This window comes from Arachis duranensis, chromosome 2 (assembly GCF_000817695.3).
Source record: "Arachis duranensis cultivar V14167 chromosome 2, aradu.V14167.gnm2.J7QH, whole genome shotgun sequence".
Classification (NCBI taxonomy): Eukaryota; Viridiplantae; Streptophyta; class Magnoliopsida; order Fabales; family Fabaceae; genus Arachis; species Arachis duranensis.
This window is the reverse complement of record NC_029773.3, coordinates 41,182,295-41,196,066: the sequence shown is the minus strand read 5'-3', so window position 1 is coordinate 41,196,066 and position 13,772 is coordinate 41,182,295.

The window sequence follows — 13,772 nt, the reverse complement described above, 5'->3', positions numbered from 1 at the left end:
TAAGACCCAAAAAGCATATTTTCACTCTTAAGCACAATTAAAGGAGAATTTACAAAATCATGCTATTTTAGTGAATAAATGGGAGACAAGTTGACAAAACCCTCTAAATTCAATACAAGATAAACCCTAAAAATGGGATTTATCAATCTCCCCACACTTAAACAATAGCATGTCGTCATGCTAAACCAAGACGGACAAAAAAAGGGGTATACAACCTATCTATATGCATCCTATCTAAATGAATGCAACTGAATGCAAAATGATTCTACCTACTTGGTTAAAAATAAATCAATCTTCCAAGACATGCATGCACAAGTAGGGCCAAGATCATATAACGATTCATGAATCCTACCAATTCAAATATCAAAATGAATTTCAAGTAGACTTGCAAGAAGAAAGCGCATGAAAATTGAGAACAATAAATTGAGCATCGAACCCTCACCAGAAGTGTTTGCACTCTAGTCGCTCGGTGTGTATAGGGTCGATTCTCTCAATTCTCCCCTAATCATGCTTTCCAAGATTTGTTTTTCATCTAATAATCAACAATTATTCAATGCATGCGTACATTCATCATGAGGTCTTTTCATAGGTTGTAATGGGGTTAGGGTCAAGGTAGGATTGTATATGGTTAGGTGGACTAGAATTTGAATCTTTGATCAACTTAAGCTTCCCACCTAACCTATGACAACCTATATAATTTCAAAACTAACCTAATTACCCATTCTTCACTTTTTCACATACTCGTGCATTTTCTTTTCATTTCACAACACCTATGCATTGATCTTTATTGAGCTTTACTTTGGGACTTATATATTTTTTTTTTTTTTCTTTTTTCTTTATCATTTTTTCTTTTATTTTTCACAATAAGGTATATACGAAGGCATCAATGCATATGATTTTACATATAATTAATACATGAGCATGTGCCCAATTCCCTAAATTTCTGATAGAAATACAAAATATCCTTTTATCCCAACCAATGTCCCAAGTTTCTCCACACTTGAATGATACTCACACTCACTAGCCTAAGCTAATCAAAGATTCAATTAAGGGTATTTATTGTTTTTTGCTTTAAGGCTTGTAATGTGCTAAATTAAAGAACAAAGTGGGTTAATCGTAGGCTCAAAGTTGGCTAACAATGGTAGGTAAAAGGTAGGCTATTTATGTAAGTGAGCTAAATGAAACAATGGCCTCAATCATATAAATGCATGAATACACGTTATAGTGGACATAAAGAATCAAACAAATCAAATATTACAATCATAGAAAGAGAACAATTGCACACAAGAAGGAAAAATAAGTGGTTATAAGATGTAACCACACCATTAGGCTCAAATCTCACAAGCTTGTGTTCTTAGCTCAAAAACCATGTTCCAAAATAAATTCTTTCAAGCAAGTTCAACAAAATTTTTTGATTTATTGGTAGGGTGCCCTAAAACAGTTTCTTGGAAAAGAAATCATCACCCTAACCAAGTAGTCCTAATAAGTAAGAAGTGGTAAAAATATGTACAAATTTTAACTAACATGCAACCTATCATGCAATGCAACAACTAGCTAACATTGGTGTTGAAAAAGGAAATTGTTACCCGTGGAGATTGGTCATCGACCGAACCTCCCCACACTTGAAGATTGCACCGTCCTCGGTGCATGTAAAGAAGAGCAAGGCGGATAGGTTGCTACAACTGATGAGTTTCTTCAAAAGATTGTGCGGATGACTTGTTTGTTGCTCCATTTAGAAACTTTTCCTTTTTCCCTTTTTTGGTGGCCAACCTAAAAGGAAAGGAAAAGAAAGAAAATTAAGCCTACAACACAGACATCAAAGCAATAGAACATAGGCGGGGGCTAATGCCAAATACGAGTAAGGTTCTCACGACATGTTAGCTATGCATGTAAGTGAGAAAACAATATACGCTAAGGCATATCATTAAACTTGATGCAAGAGTAAAGTCAAAGCATAAGGAGCACTCAAAATCATCAAGTTCAAACAAGAAATAATGGGTCATGAAAGACAATATGAGGTCATATCAATGCACAAAGACACAAGAGTCATACAAGATTAAGCATTGATTTAAAATTTTTATCACCCAACCATATCAAACAAGTCAAGAGGCACCAAAATAACCAAAAAATTCTCAACAATTGAGTAGAAAAAGTCAACACCATTATTAAAATAAGAAACTTAGAAAAGAAGATAAGAACAAGCTAAAAAATAAAATTAAAATGCAGTGAGTAAAAGTATCCAAATGCAATGAACAAAAGAAAATGAAAGATGAGCAAAAAAACTCTTTTTTTTTTTAAATGTAAAAGAATAAAGTAAGAGAGGAAGAGGAGAGAAGAAGAAAGGTAGAAAGAAAGAAGAAGGAAAGAAGGAAGAAGAAAGAAAAGAAGAGAAGAAGGGGGAAAAGGGAACAAGGCAATCCACGCGTACGCATCCATCGACCCTTGAAGTATCAACCATAATGAGCCTTGATTTGCAACGCCAACCACGAAACATCTTTCTGTTACGCTTCATCTCGCAAAGCATCCTAAGTTGACCATCCGTTTCAAGCAAGCCATATTCAAGTGGGACAATAAAGCTAATAGAAATGAATTTCACCCACTCAAATAAAGGGGTAGATGACAACTTAGGTAAAGAAGCTTCCAAGGGTCTTGACAAAGCGTATCCCGTCCTTATTTTCCTAAGCACCTCTACCTCCTCACAAGATCTCTTAATCTCAATCCTTTGTTCAACAATTTTATCTAACTCTTTTCCCTTACTTAAATCATAAATGGGAGGATGAGAGAATTTTACCTCCACATTACTTTCTATCTCATTGGAGAAGGTTCTTCAAGTTCAAAGGATTCATCACCACTAGGATTTGAGGATTGATCTTCAATTCCAAGGAAACTCAATTCTTGCTCTATCCCATCTAATTCTTCATATGGAATATGCCTTGGAGGTTGTGCACATTCCTCCTTAGCATCAAGTTCAATCTTCTTGGAGGGGTTTTCTTCAACTCTATGTTCTCATGGGAGTTCCGCATCTCCTAAGTCCTTAACCACTTCTTCCTTGTCTTCATCAATTATAGGTTCCTCCAATTGTTCCAACACATAGCAACATTCCTCATGTTCCACCAGAGTTTCCAATCTCTCCTTCATGCTATGCTCTTCCTTGGATTCTTCACATGTAGTCATGGGAGTTCCTTGAGTATTCAAGCATTGGGATGCTAACCGGTTTACCACCTCATCATCCAAGGCGGCCGCAGAGTTTTGTACATCCCTTTTCATCTCCTCTTGTCCTTGAAGTAGTAAAGCGAGAGAATCATCACCCATTGGGGCTTGGGGTGGATAGGAGAGTTCATTATTTTGGAGGAAGGGTTCATAGTAGGAAGGTGGTTCTTCTTGGTAGTTTTGTGGTGGTTCAACACTCTCCACTTTTTCCACTTGTTGCACAACACGCTCAATGGTTGCTTGAATTTGATTCAATGCTTCCTTGAGATGATCCCTTGACTCTTGTTCCGCTTGAATAACATGATTAGGATCATATGGCTCTTGGATCAATGGACATGAATATTCTCCTATGGAAGGTTGTGGTGGAAGGTAGAATTCATATTGTGGTTGAAAATTTTTATACATTGGAGGTGGTTCATGTTGGTAATAGTATGAAGGGGGTGGTTCTTGAAAATGGTGATGTTGGAATGGTGGTGGCTCTATATGTGGTTCATATGGCTCATATGGTTGTTGGTGTGGGGAATATGGATTAGGGTCATATGAAGGTGGTTGGTGAAAAGGGGCTTGTGAGTATGGTTGAGGGTTATGTTGAGGGTATGGATCATAGGCATATGGTGGTGGTTCTTGAAAGTCACAAGGGAATTCACCATAACCATTAGATTGATATGCATCATGGAGTGGCTCTTGTTCATGGTGTATTGGTGGAGGTTGTTGCCATAAAGATTGAGCATCTGTATATGGCTCCTCCTACCTTTGATTATCCCATCCTTGATGCATATCTTCATTGTAGTTCGCATCTCCTACAACATAGTTAGAACCAAACTCATAGCCAAAGTGAGAATTCATGGTAGCAAGAGAAAATAAAAACAAAAACTAGTAACAAATAAAGGGAACAAACTCCTACAACTACCAAAAACTAACAAAGAAGCAAAAGGAAAACATATTCACAATATTCACATATATACAATAACCAATAACACAACACCATTGCAATTTTCCCGGCAACGGCGCCATTTTGATGAGAGAGATTTTTATGCCGGTATAGAAATTAGCAATAAATCCAATCGTGAGTATAGTCTAACCAACATGCAAATTTCACATCAAACAAATCTAAAAATGGGGTTTATCATTTCCCTTAGCGAAACAATTTGGATTATAAATTCTTTTAAGAGTAAAGTAACAATTAGGTTTCTAAAGATTTTGACTTCAGACAAACTAATGTCTAAAGAAAAAAAAGTACCAATTTAGTCTTTTAAGATAGCAAACGGTGGACACATGATGTCTTTTTATCAATTCATCAATTAAAACCTAACGATGATGTTTATATATACTGTTAATTACTTTGACATGTCTATCTATGAAAGATAGTAATGTAATAACAATTTTTGGAGTGAAATTTCACTTATTTTGATAGTATTTGTGATAAATAGAGAGCAATTGATAAAAGATATATGAAAACTCAAAAGATAATAAATGCTTCAATGTCCAAAACTACATCATTTTTCTGCTCATGTGATAGTAACGAGACATGCATCACTGTAAATAATGAAATACATAGACAATTCAGTTTCATTTCGTGCTATTTATTGATAGAAGAATATACATGTCCACCGTTTCCTATTTTGGAGGACCTAATTGATACTTTTTTTTTTCAAGGACAAATTAGTATAGTTATTAAAACCGGACCGGACTAATTGGTTCGACCAAAAAATTGGTAAACCAGACCTAATACAGGTCCAGTCTAAGTTAAGGACCGCTTAAGATAGAGAACTGATATGAACCGGTCAAACCCATAATGAACTAGTGAAAACCGGTCAAATCTAGTAAAAATCGGACCGAACCGAACCGCTCAGGTCGCAATTAAAGGGAAACCTACGACGCGTCGACGCACCAGCGTTCCACCGTGCTCCATATGCTCCATATCTTGCCAAGTGTCAAGGCTTGTGAATTTTAAAAAATTTTGAAAAATGGCCATCATGGGGTTCGAATCCCTTCACTATAGAATGCAACAAGGATGATTGTACCTCCTAGTTGCAATGCTTCTTACTAATTCATGTACAAATTATAATACATATCTTTTATTTTAGAGTAAAGTATCGCTTTTGTCCCCAATGTTTGGGGTAAGTCCCAAAGTTGTCTCTAACGTTTCAATCGTCCTATTTAAGTGCCTAACATTTCAAAATTGACTTAATGTTGTCCTGCCGTTAGGGATCCGTTAACAGAATTGACGGCGGGACAAAATTGAGACGATTTTGAAACGTTAGGGACAAAAACAATACATAAAAATAAATTTTAATTTAATTTTATCTTTCAATAATATTAATTTTTTTTACTGTACATAGTATTCAATTATTTTTTAATTACATTTAAATAAATTACACTTAATCACATTACTTTCATTTTAAATAAATTTATTTTTTTATAATTTTAAAGAAGAGCAATGCTAGGGGCCAACAACTTTTGTGATTGGTAGCCAGCAAATAACCATCAATGATGATTTAATGGTGTGAGATTGGTGTGAGATTTCATCCAATGACTCACATTTCTCTGTTGGTTACATACTGGCCAAAATTCAACAAAACTGCTGGCCCCCTAGACTTTTCCTTTTAAAGAATTTTGATACATTAGAGAAAAATATATAATTTATATGTTATTGTATGTATATTTTTTTTCTTTTCTGCAAGTTTCTATACTAGTCATTCTACAAACATTTTATGATAACTAAAAATCTTAGTAAAATTATAAAAAAATTAATTTATTTAAAATGAAAGTAATATGATTAAGTGTAATTTACTTAGATGTGATTAAAAAATAATTGAATACTATGCATAGTAAAAAAATTGATATTATTGAAGGATTAAAATTAAAATTTATTTATATGTATCATTTTTGTCCCCAACGTTTTCGTCCTATTTAAGTCACTAACGTTTCAAAATCGTCTCAATTTTATCCTGCCGTCAATTCTGTTAACGGATCTCTAACGACAGGACAACATTGAGTCAGTTTTAAAACGTTAGGGACTTAAATAGGACGATTGAAATGTTAGGGACAACTTTGGAACTTACCCCAAACGTTGGGGAAAAAAATGATACTTTACTCTTTATTTTATTTGTATTCAATTTATTTTAATTATAAAGTCACTCATTTTTAAATCAATTATATTTTATTTAACTATAAATTTTATTAAATATATACAAATTATATTAATCAGAATTTATTTTTTCTTTTCATGATTATGATATTTATTAATATCATTTTTTAATAAATTATATAATAATAGGTAAAGACTCACATGAAATTGTTTTCATATGAAGTTGATAGTTGAAAATCGTTAAATGATATTTAGTCAAACTTGTCGAATCATCTAACGGTTCTTAAATATTAACTTCACATGAAAACAACTGTATGTGAGTTTTTACCTATAATAACATAATAATATAATAAATATAAACTAATTAATAAAGTATTAAAATTTGAAAATGATAATAAAAAATAATAATTATTTTATATAAAAACAAAATAAAGATACTTGTAATAAAAAATAATTAAATTTTATATAATTATTTAATTATATCGGATTAATCGGTTCGACCAATGACCCACCGGTTGAACCAGTAACCCAGTAACTCAATAACTTGACCGATTCGATCATCAGTTCAGTTCTAATAACTATGTAAATTAGTCCAAAGTCAACATCTTCAAAGATCTAATTGTTATTTTATTCTTCTTTTAATTAAATAATCAGTTACTAGAATAATTAATTTTGCTATAAAATAATTAAATTTACAGTAGACAAATGATCAAATCTATTTATAAGTATGACAATTTTTTTATTAGAAGTCAAATATGTATTTTATATACAATATCTAAATGATTGATGATTGATTTTTTGTTTATATGTATCATGATTGAAAGTTAAATCCCGGATAGAATTCAATGATATTTTAAGAAGTGTTTTTGACTAATTCTCCACGTGGCCCCTGCACTGTATGAATTTTGTGGAGGGTAAAATGATTTTGTCAATTTGTCCCAAAATGTATACAACCTATTGTATCAAGAAGTTTTTGGCAGAAATTATTTTTAATATGAAAATGGAGATGCTGTTTTAGTTGAATATTAATATTTGAAGTATATTATAATATTGTAGATGTGAAGAAAATGTTGACACAAGTCATATAACATGCACGGAGCATGTTACTGTAAGAGCACCTCCGATGGTCGTTTTCATTATACTTTTTTTGACATGTGAAGGAACCAACCGTTTGAGAGAAGAGAAAAGGAGTCCCTGCACGTGTTTTGAGAAGAGAGAATTTCTCTAAATGGAGACTTGTATTGTCCAATAATAACTTGTCACTTGGCATGAATAATTAAATTTTTATTTAATTAATGATTTATATTAATTATTTATATCATAATTAATATTGAATATTATTTATATTATTATATTAAATTATAATTAATTAAATTTATTTACATAAAAAATAAATTTAATTTTTACACCTTAAAAAATAATTTTTTGTTAGGTTGGTTATTTTTATTTATAAAATTTAAAATGTTAACCACATTATTGAAATTAGCCGTTGAAAAATTTGCCATTAGAAACTAACAGTTACTATGTTATCGTTATTATTAATAAATTAATATTTTATTACTCTATATATACTACTTACATACACTTCTATTCTCACACTTTGTTCTACTCTTCTTCATCTTCTTCCAAGTTTATAAAATCAAAGTTCTGCTGATATTATTTTTTGTTCGAAAAAATGGATCCAAACCAACTCAACTATTTTTTCAATATTTACAAAACTTTTCTCAAATTTCAAATACCCAACAATCTCAAACCTCAAACTCTCAAGTTCTAAATCAAAATTTCACACTACCAAATACATTTCAAAATCCAAATCCAAAAAATCTTCCTAATTTCAATTTTCAAACTCCTTATAATAATCAATTTCCTATATTCCAATCACAAAATCAAAATTCACAAACACCACATTTTCCATTTTCATCCATATTTAACCACTCTATCAAAAATGTTACTACAACATCATTGTCGTTTTCTAATTCAATTCAATGCATCAAGACATAACCCATCTGGTTGGTGGCTCTTCTAACCCATCCTCTCAGACTCTATCAAAATATTCAGATTTTGCCAACACTCGTAGATTAGATGCTATCTACCTCAATGATGACGACATTGAAAATCGGAGGCAAGATAGTATTCAACACTGGCATTGGAAAAGCAAGAAAATGAATGCGCATCATTAGCACAACGGCTTTCACGTAGCTTAATTCCTTGCTTGTTCCCAAAAGTTCCAATAATGGGGAATTGGCCTTTGACTTCATAGCCTCCTTTCTTAGCTCTCAAAAAGGAATTTGATGTCAAATATTATAGAATAGCACAGTCCAATATTTAGATCTCTGTTAATAGAAAATAACGATTCTTTCTTTTGGATGTTCAAACAAGTCATTAATGGCATCTAGAGCCCTATAAAATGAAGAAAGGCCTTTGGTTCACAGAGTAACCAAATCTGTAGGTTAACGGCTTACATACCTATTGGTAAAGCTGCCTACACAACCGTCTAGGTGGGAAAGAAACATGTTTTTCCTATGATTTAAGGCCACCAGACCTTTTAGCTATGAGTGATTACGTTCCTTAAACCTACTTGCTATAGAATTCATCTTTTTATTCACCATAGGAGGATTCACTGGAATAATCCCGACTAATTCTGGGTTAGACATTGCTCTATATGGGCGAGCCTTCCCCTTTGTTGTATCTTTTGCCTTGTAAGAGTAGAAATTTTCTAGCAGCCTAAGTGCAGTTGAGGTGGCAATTTGGCAACGGTATTACATATTTTAAAATACAATGTTTTCTTTTTGTTATGTGACATGTTTTGGTTCGATTGCCATGTAACATTTACTCAATTCTATATTGTAGGTTTGAGGATATGTGCCAACTCATACAACTTTTGGGATAAACTTATGGAGGATGAAATTATTTTGTATGTGTGAGAATGACCAATCATTAGTTGAAAAACTTGGAATTTCATACTTTTGTATAGCCCAAAATAGATAGTTACAATTGATATTGAGGTGAAGGATTGATGTTTGCTAAAATAAGCTAGTGGGAAGAAGGATGGGGGATGAAGATGACATGTTTTGTTCTTACTTCTTATGGATGCTGTCATTCTAATATACCAACAAAGCGAGCTCCCTACCTATGCTGTCACAATCCATTGGTTCATATAAAATTCATGTCATAGGTGTATCAAAAAATATTCTTTTTGCTAAGCGTATATAATAAAATAGGGTGAAAGGTCCGCCCCCAAAAGGGGGTACTAACTAACAGCTGAGTCCTCTCCGAACCGCAAGAGATAGTTTGATATGCGAAAATTATAATTCACATACAACTGGCATGTATACCGAGTCGTATCAAGTAATCAAACTCACTAAGAGTGAGGTTGATCCCACGGAGATTGGTAGATTAAGCAACTTTAGTTAAATGGTATATTTAGTCAAGCAAACATGGTTTTTGAATTCATGAGATTTGATTTTTGAATGTAATTACGGAAAGTTAAATGACAAGGAATTTAAAGAACTAGAATAAAGAAGGAAAATGAAAGTAAATAACTGAAACTTAAAATACAAGAAACTTAAATGACATTGAAAAATAAATCACAAGAAAGTAAAGATTGCAGAATTTGTAGAGAATAGAGAGGTAGATTGCAAGGAATAGAAACAGAATGTAAATGGCAAGAATGATAAATTGCAAGAATGTAGAAGGGAATTGGGTAGTGGGTATTCAAAGAACTAAAGAGCAAAAGAGATGAGAATTAATGATGGAAAGATCATTAGAGATCAGAGATGTAAATTGTCATGAATTGACTTTGCTCATCTCCTTCTCAATCATGGGTATAGATCCATGGCGGATTGTGAATAATTGAATCCCAATCTCTTGGTGATTTAATTTCTCTCAACACAATCAAGTGCCACTCTCGTGATCTAATTGGTCATGAGAAGAGGTGAAGTTCAATTTCTAATCCAAAGCCACACAACTTCCAGAATCTCAACTAAGGGAGGTTACATCTCACATACCAACCCAAAGTGTATTGATCAAAGAAATCATGAAAGGATAACTCTAAACTGAATTATATGGATTCTTTCTCAAGTTCACCATATAGTTCATGTAGATTCAACCCTTCTCTCGAATGTAACTGAATCTGTGAAGAACAAGAGTTTCCCCTTGGATGAACCACTTGAATTGAGAAGGAAAAGAATAGTTGTCAATCCATTCAAATAAATAGAGCTCCTCCCCCTAATGAAAGTGGGGTTTAGTGAATCATAGCTCTAAATTCAACAACAAATGCAAAAGTAGGCATTCTAATTAAGTAGAGAAGAAAATGAAGAGTGAAGAAGAAGAAGTTCTTAGAAAACTGAAATTCAAAAATTGCTTCCGAAAGTAACTTCAACAAAAACTAAGTGTAAGAGTATCTAAAAGTAAAAAGTGCAAAAAGTGTAAGAAGTAAAAAGTCTGGAAGAAGTCCCCCAAGTACAAAATTCTACTCTATTTATACTACTCCTAAAACTCATTTGGAGGTCTTCAATTGGATTAGCAATGTGGGCTTTTCCTTTGTTAAGTTCCGGTCCAATGAAGGAAGTATTCCCCTTTGAAGAGACTGTAGAGAGCAAGAGCAAGTCCTCATCAATCCTGGCCCAACTGGGCGTTACTGGCAAACACGCCAGCTTTATGCACATTGGCAACATGCAAGGAATTTTCTGGGCACCAGGCTTGGTGCTTGGGCGTTGCCAGCCCAAGTTGTTGCCAAACACTTGGCCCTTTTCTGCCTTTTTGAACTCAGTTTTGATGCCCAAAGTTGCCTCTAGTTTGAGCTTTAATTTTGTGCTTCACTATAGACTGTTATACATGGTTGGAAAACTCTGAATGTCAGCTTTCCAATGCAACTGGAAGCATTTCAATTGGATCCCTATAACTCAAGTTATGCTCCATTAAAGAGGGCAAGGTCAGGCTGCCTTGGTTGGGCGTTTTTGGTGAACACGCCAGTGACAACGCCCTTAGTCTCTGAGGCTCTAAATGAAACCAGCTTTTGAATCTTCAAATGAACTCGAATCCCATACTATGATATATGGTTGGAAAGCTCTTGATGTCTACTTTCCAATGCCACTCAAAACACCTCATTTGGAGTTTTCTAGCTCAAGATATACTCCATTGAAGAGGGCAAGGTCAGGCTGCCTGGGCGTTGTTGTTAAAGTTGCTGGCAAACACGCCAGCAACAATGTGCAGGCCTTCTCCTCTATTTTGCAAGGGAGTTGTTGCCCAAGTTGTTGGCAAACACGCCAGCTACAACGTGCAACTCTTCTTCTCCATTTTGTATGGGTGTTGTTGCCCACGTTGTTAGCAAACATGCCAGCAACAACGTGCAATCCTTCTTCTCTGGTAGCTTCCTGGTGTTGTTGCCCACATCGTTGCTGAACACGCCAGTGACAACATGCAATCCTTCTTCTCTGTTGGCTTCCTGGCATTGTTGCCCACGTTACTGCCAAACACGCCAGTGACAACGCCCATCCTTGGAAACTTGGCTTGTTTCCTGGTGTTGTTGCCCACGTTACTGCCAAACACGCCAGTGACAATGCCCATCCTTGGAAACTTGGCTTGTTTCCTGGCGTTGTTGGCCACGTTGTTGCTGGACACGCCAGTGACAACGCCCAAGCCTTCTTTTCCTTGACAGCTTGATTTGTTGGGCGTTGTTGCTGGAGTTGTTGCTGAACACGCAGCCAACAACACCCTTTCTTCCTCCTTGCTGCACACACACTTTGGCGTTACCAACTTAGTTTCCAAGTTGCCAACATGTTTGTTCCTCCTTGCTCCAAGATTTTCTTGCTCCATTGTCTTCTTGCTTCATCACCTAACATAAACCGAAGAATTTTTCTCAAAGTTTTGCCATCTTATGCAATAATTTTTAAGGGAATCATTCACATCAACTTGTATATAAACTCCTTGAGTCATTTGCATGAATTATGCCAAATTTTACTTAGTTCTTGGTTCATGGATGCATGGAGGAAAATCTCACAAAATTGCTCATTTATTTCAAAGAAAGTGAATGAAACTAAGCCAAAACTAACTAAACTAACTAGTTAAAATGGTAAATATGAGAATGCATCATAGTTGCCCATCATACAGCTTACCAACTTCACTTGCCTTTATGGGAGACTCGCTTCGGGCAAGTTTGGATCACTTACAATATACTGTTCTATGAAGGAATGGGTTGGTGGGTTAGGAACACTTTTTAATATGATTTTTTTCATATTTGTTCGATGAGAAATGCAAGATGAGAACCCATCTCTTTTTGACTGGGAAATGCTACTCCAATTTTTCCACTTTCTCCATCCCTCTCTATCAAAATGATCAAAAAGGAAGGTGAGATTGCTTCTTATTCTCGTGTTCGATCCGTTCTATTTTTGCCTCGCTCGTTGTCACCTATGTTAAAGAAAGGTTTGGAACAATGTAGAGAATGAGGAGGGGCCGAGAATCTTCCTCTATACAGTGCATCTCAGGGCTCAACTCCCACCTGAATAAGTAAGGCCCCGTTAGCCTGCCTGGGCGAGGGGATAGGGAAAAAGGACCGAAGCCCCCTTCAGTCTGCCAGGGACTGAACATGAGTTAGCTCTGTAAATTGTAGTGCCGAGTGTAGTGTGGTATAGTAGTAGAAACTTCTAGGCCCCTTCCTGGCTACTAGATCACTCCCGTGCTTTGGATACTACGGACCCTCTAGCATCCATTGCAGCAGAGCCTTTTCATGATGGGATAGGAGAGTTTAGCACAGTTCTTTGAATCAATCATTGAATAAAAAAATTCTTTCTTATATAAATCTAAATTGGATAGGATAGATGGATCTATCTTTCTATTAATATATATGACTAAAAAAAGTCTTTCTATAGTTAAGTAGCACAACAAAATGCCCCCAATCAAGGATTTGGCCAGGAAAGACTACAATGCTTAGGGCCCAGGAAACAAAGGAAATGAGCTCGACTGCTTATCCTCCACACTTAGTTTTCTCCGTGCCTGTTTCGCATGTGCTTCACACATTATTGGGGGCTTTTCTTTCCTCTTATTTATTCCTCATTGGACAGTTCGGATGGACTTCACTGTTCTTTCCCAACTAAAATTGAAAAGGCTTATGTCACATTGAGATATTGATTAGTTTTCTGCCCTGGGAATTTGTACCCCCTATTTTGACCTTTGTCTGGACCCTTCATCTTTTTTAATGGAGGCTTGACCCATGTCATTCCAACAACCGACAGGGAGCACCTCAGTATACGATCGCACGTAATAACTGGGAGTCCTTTTACACCTTAGGCCAACTTCAATTCACCAAATCAAGTTTCATCTAGTGTAGTGATTGTGGACTCGTACAAGGATATTGAGTAGACGGTTGATGTATCCGACTCTATCCTATCTTTCGTAGCATGCATACCCATCTGTATCGCAACTGATTCGTTAAGTTCAAAAATTTAGACATCATAATTTAAAAATTTAAAGG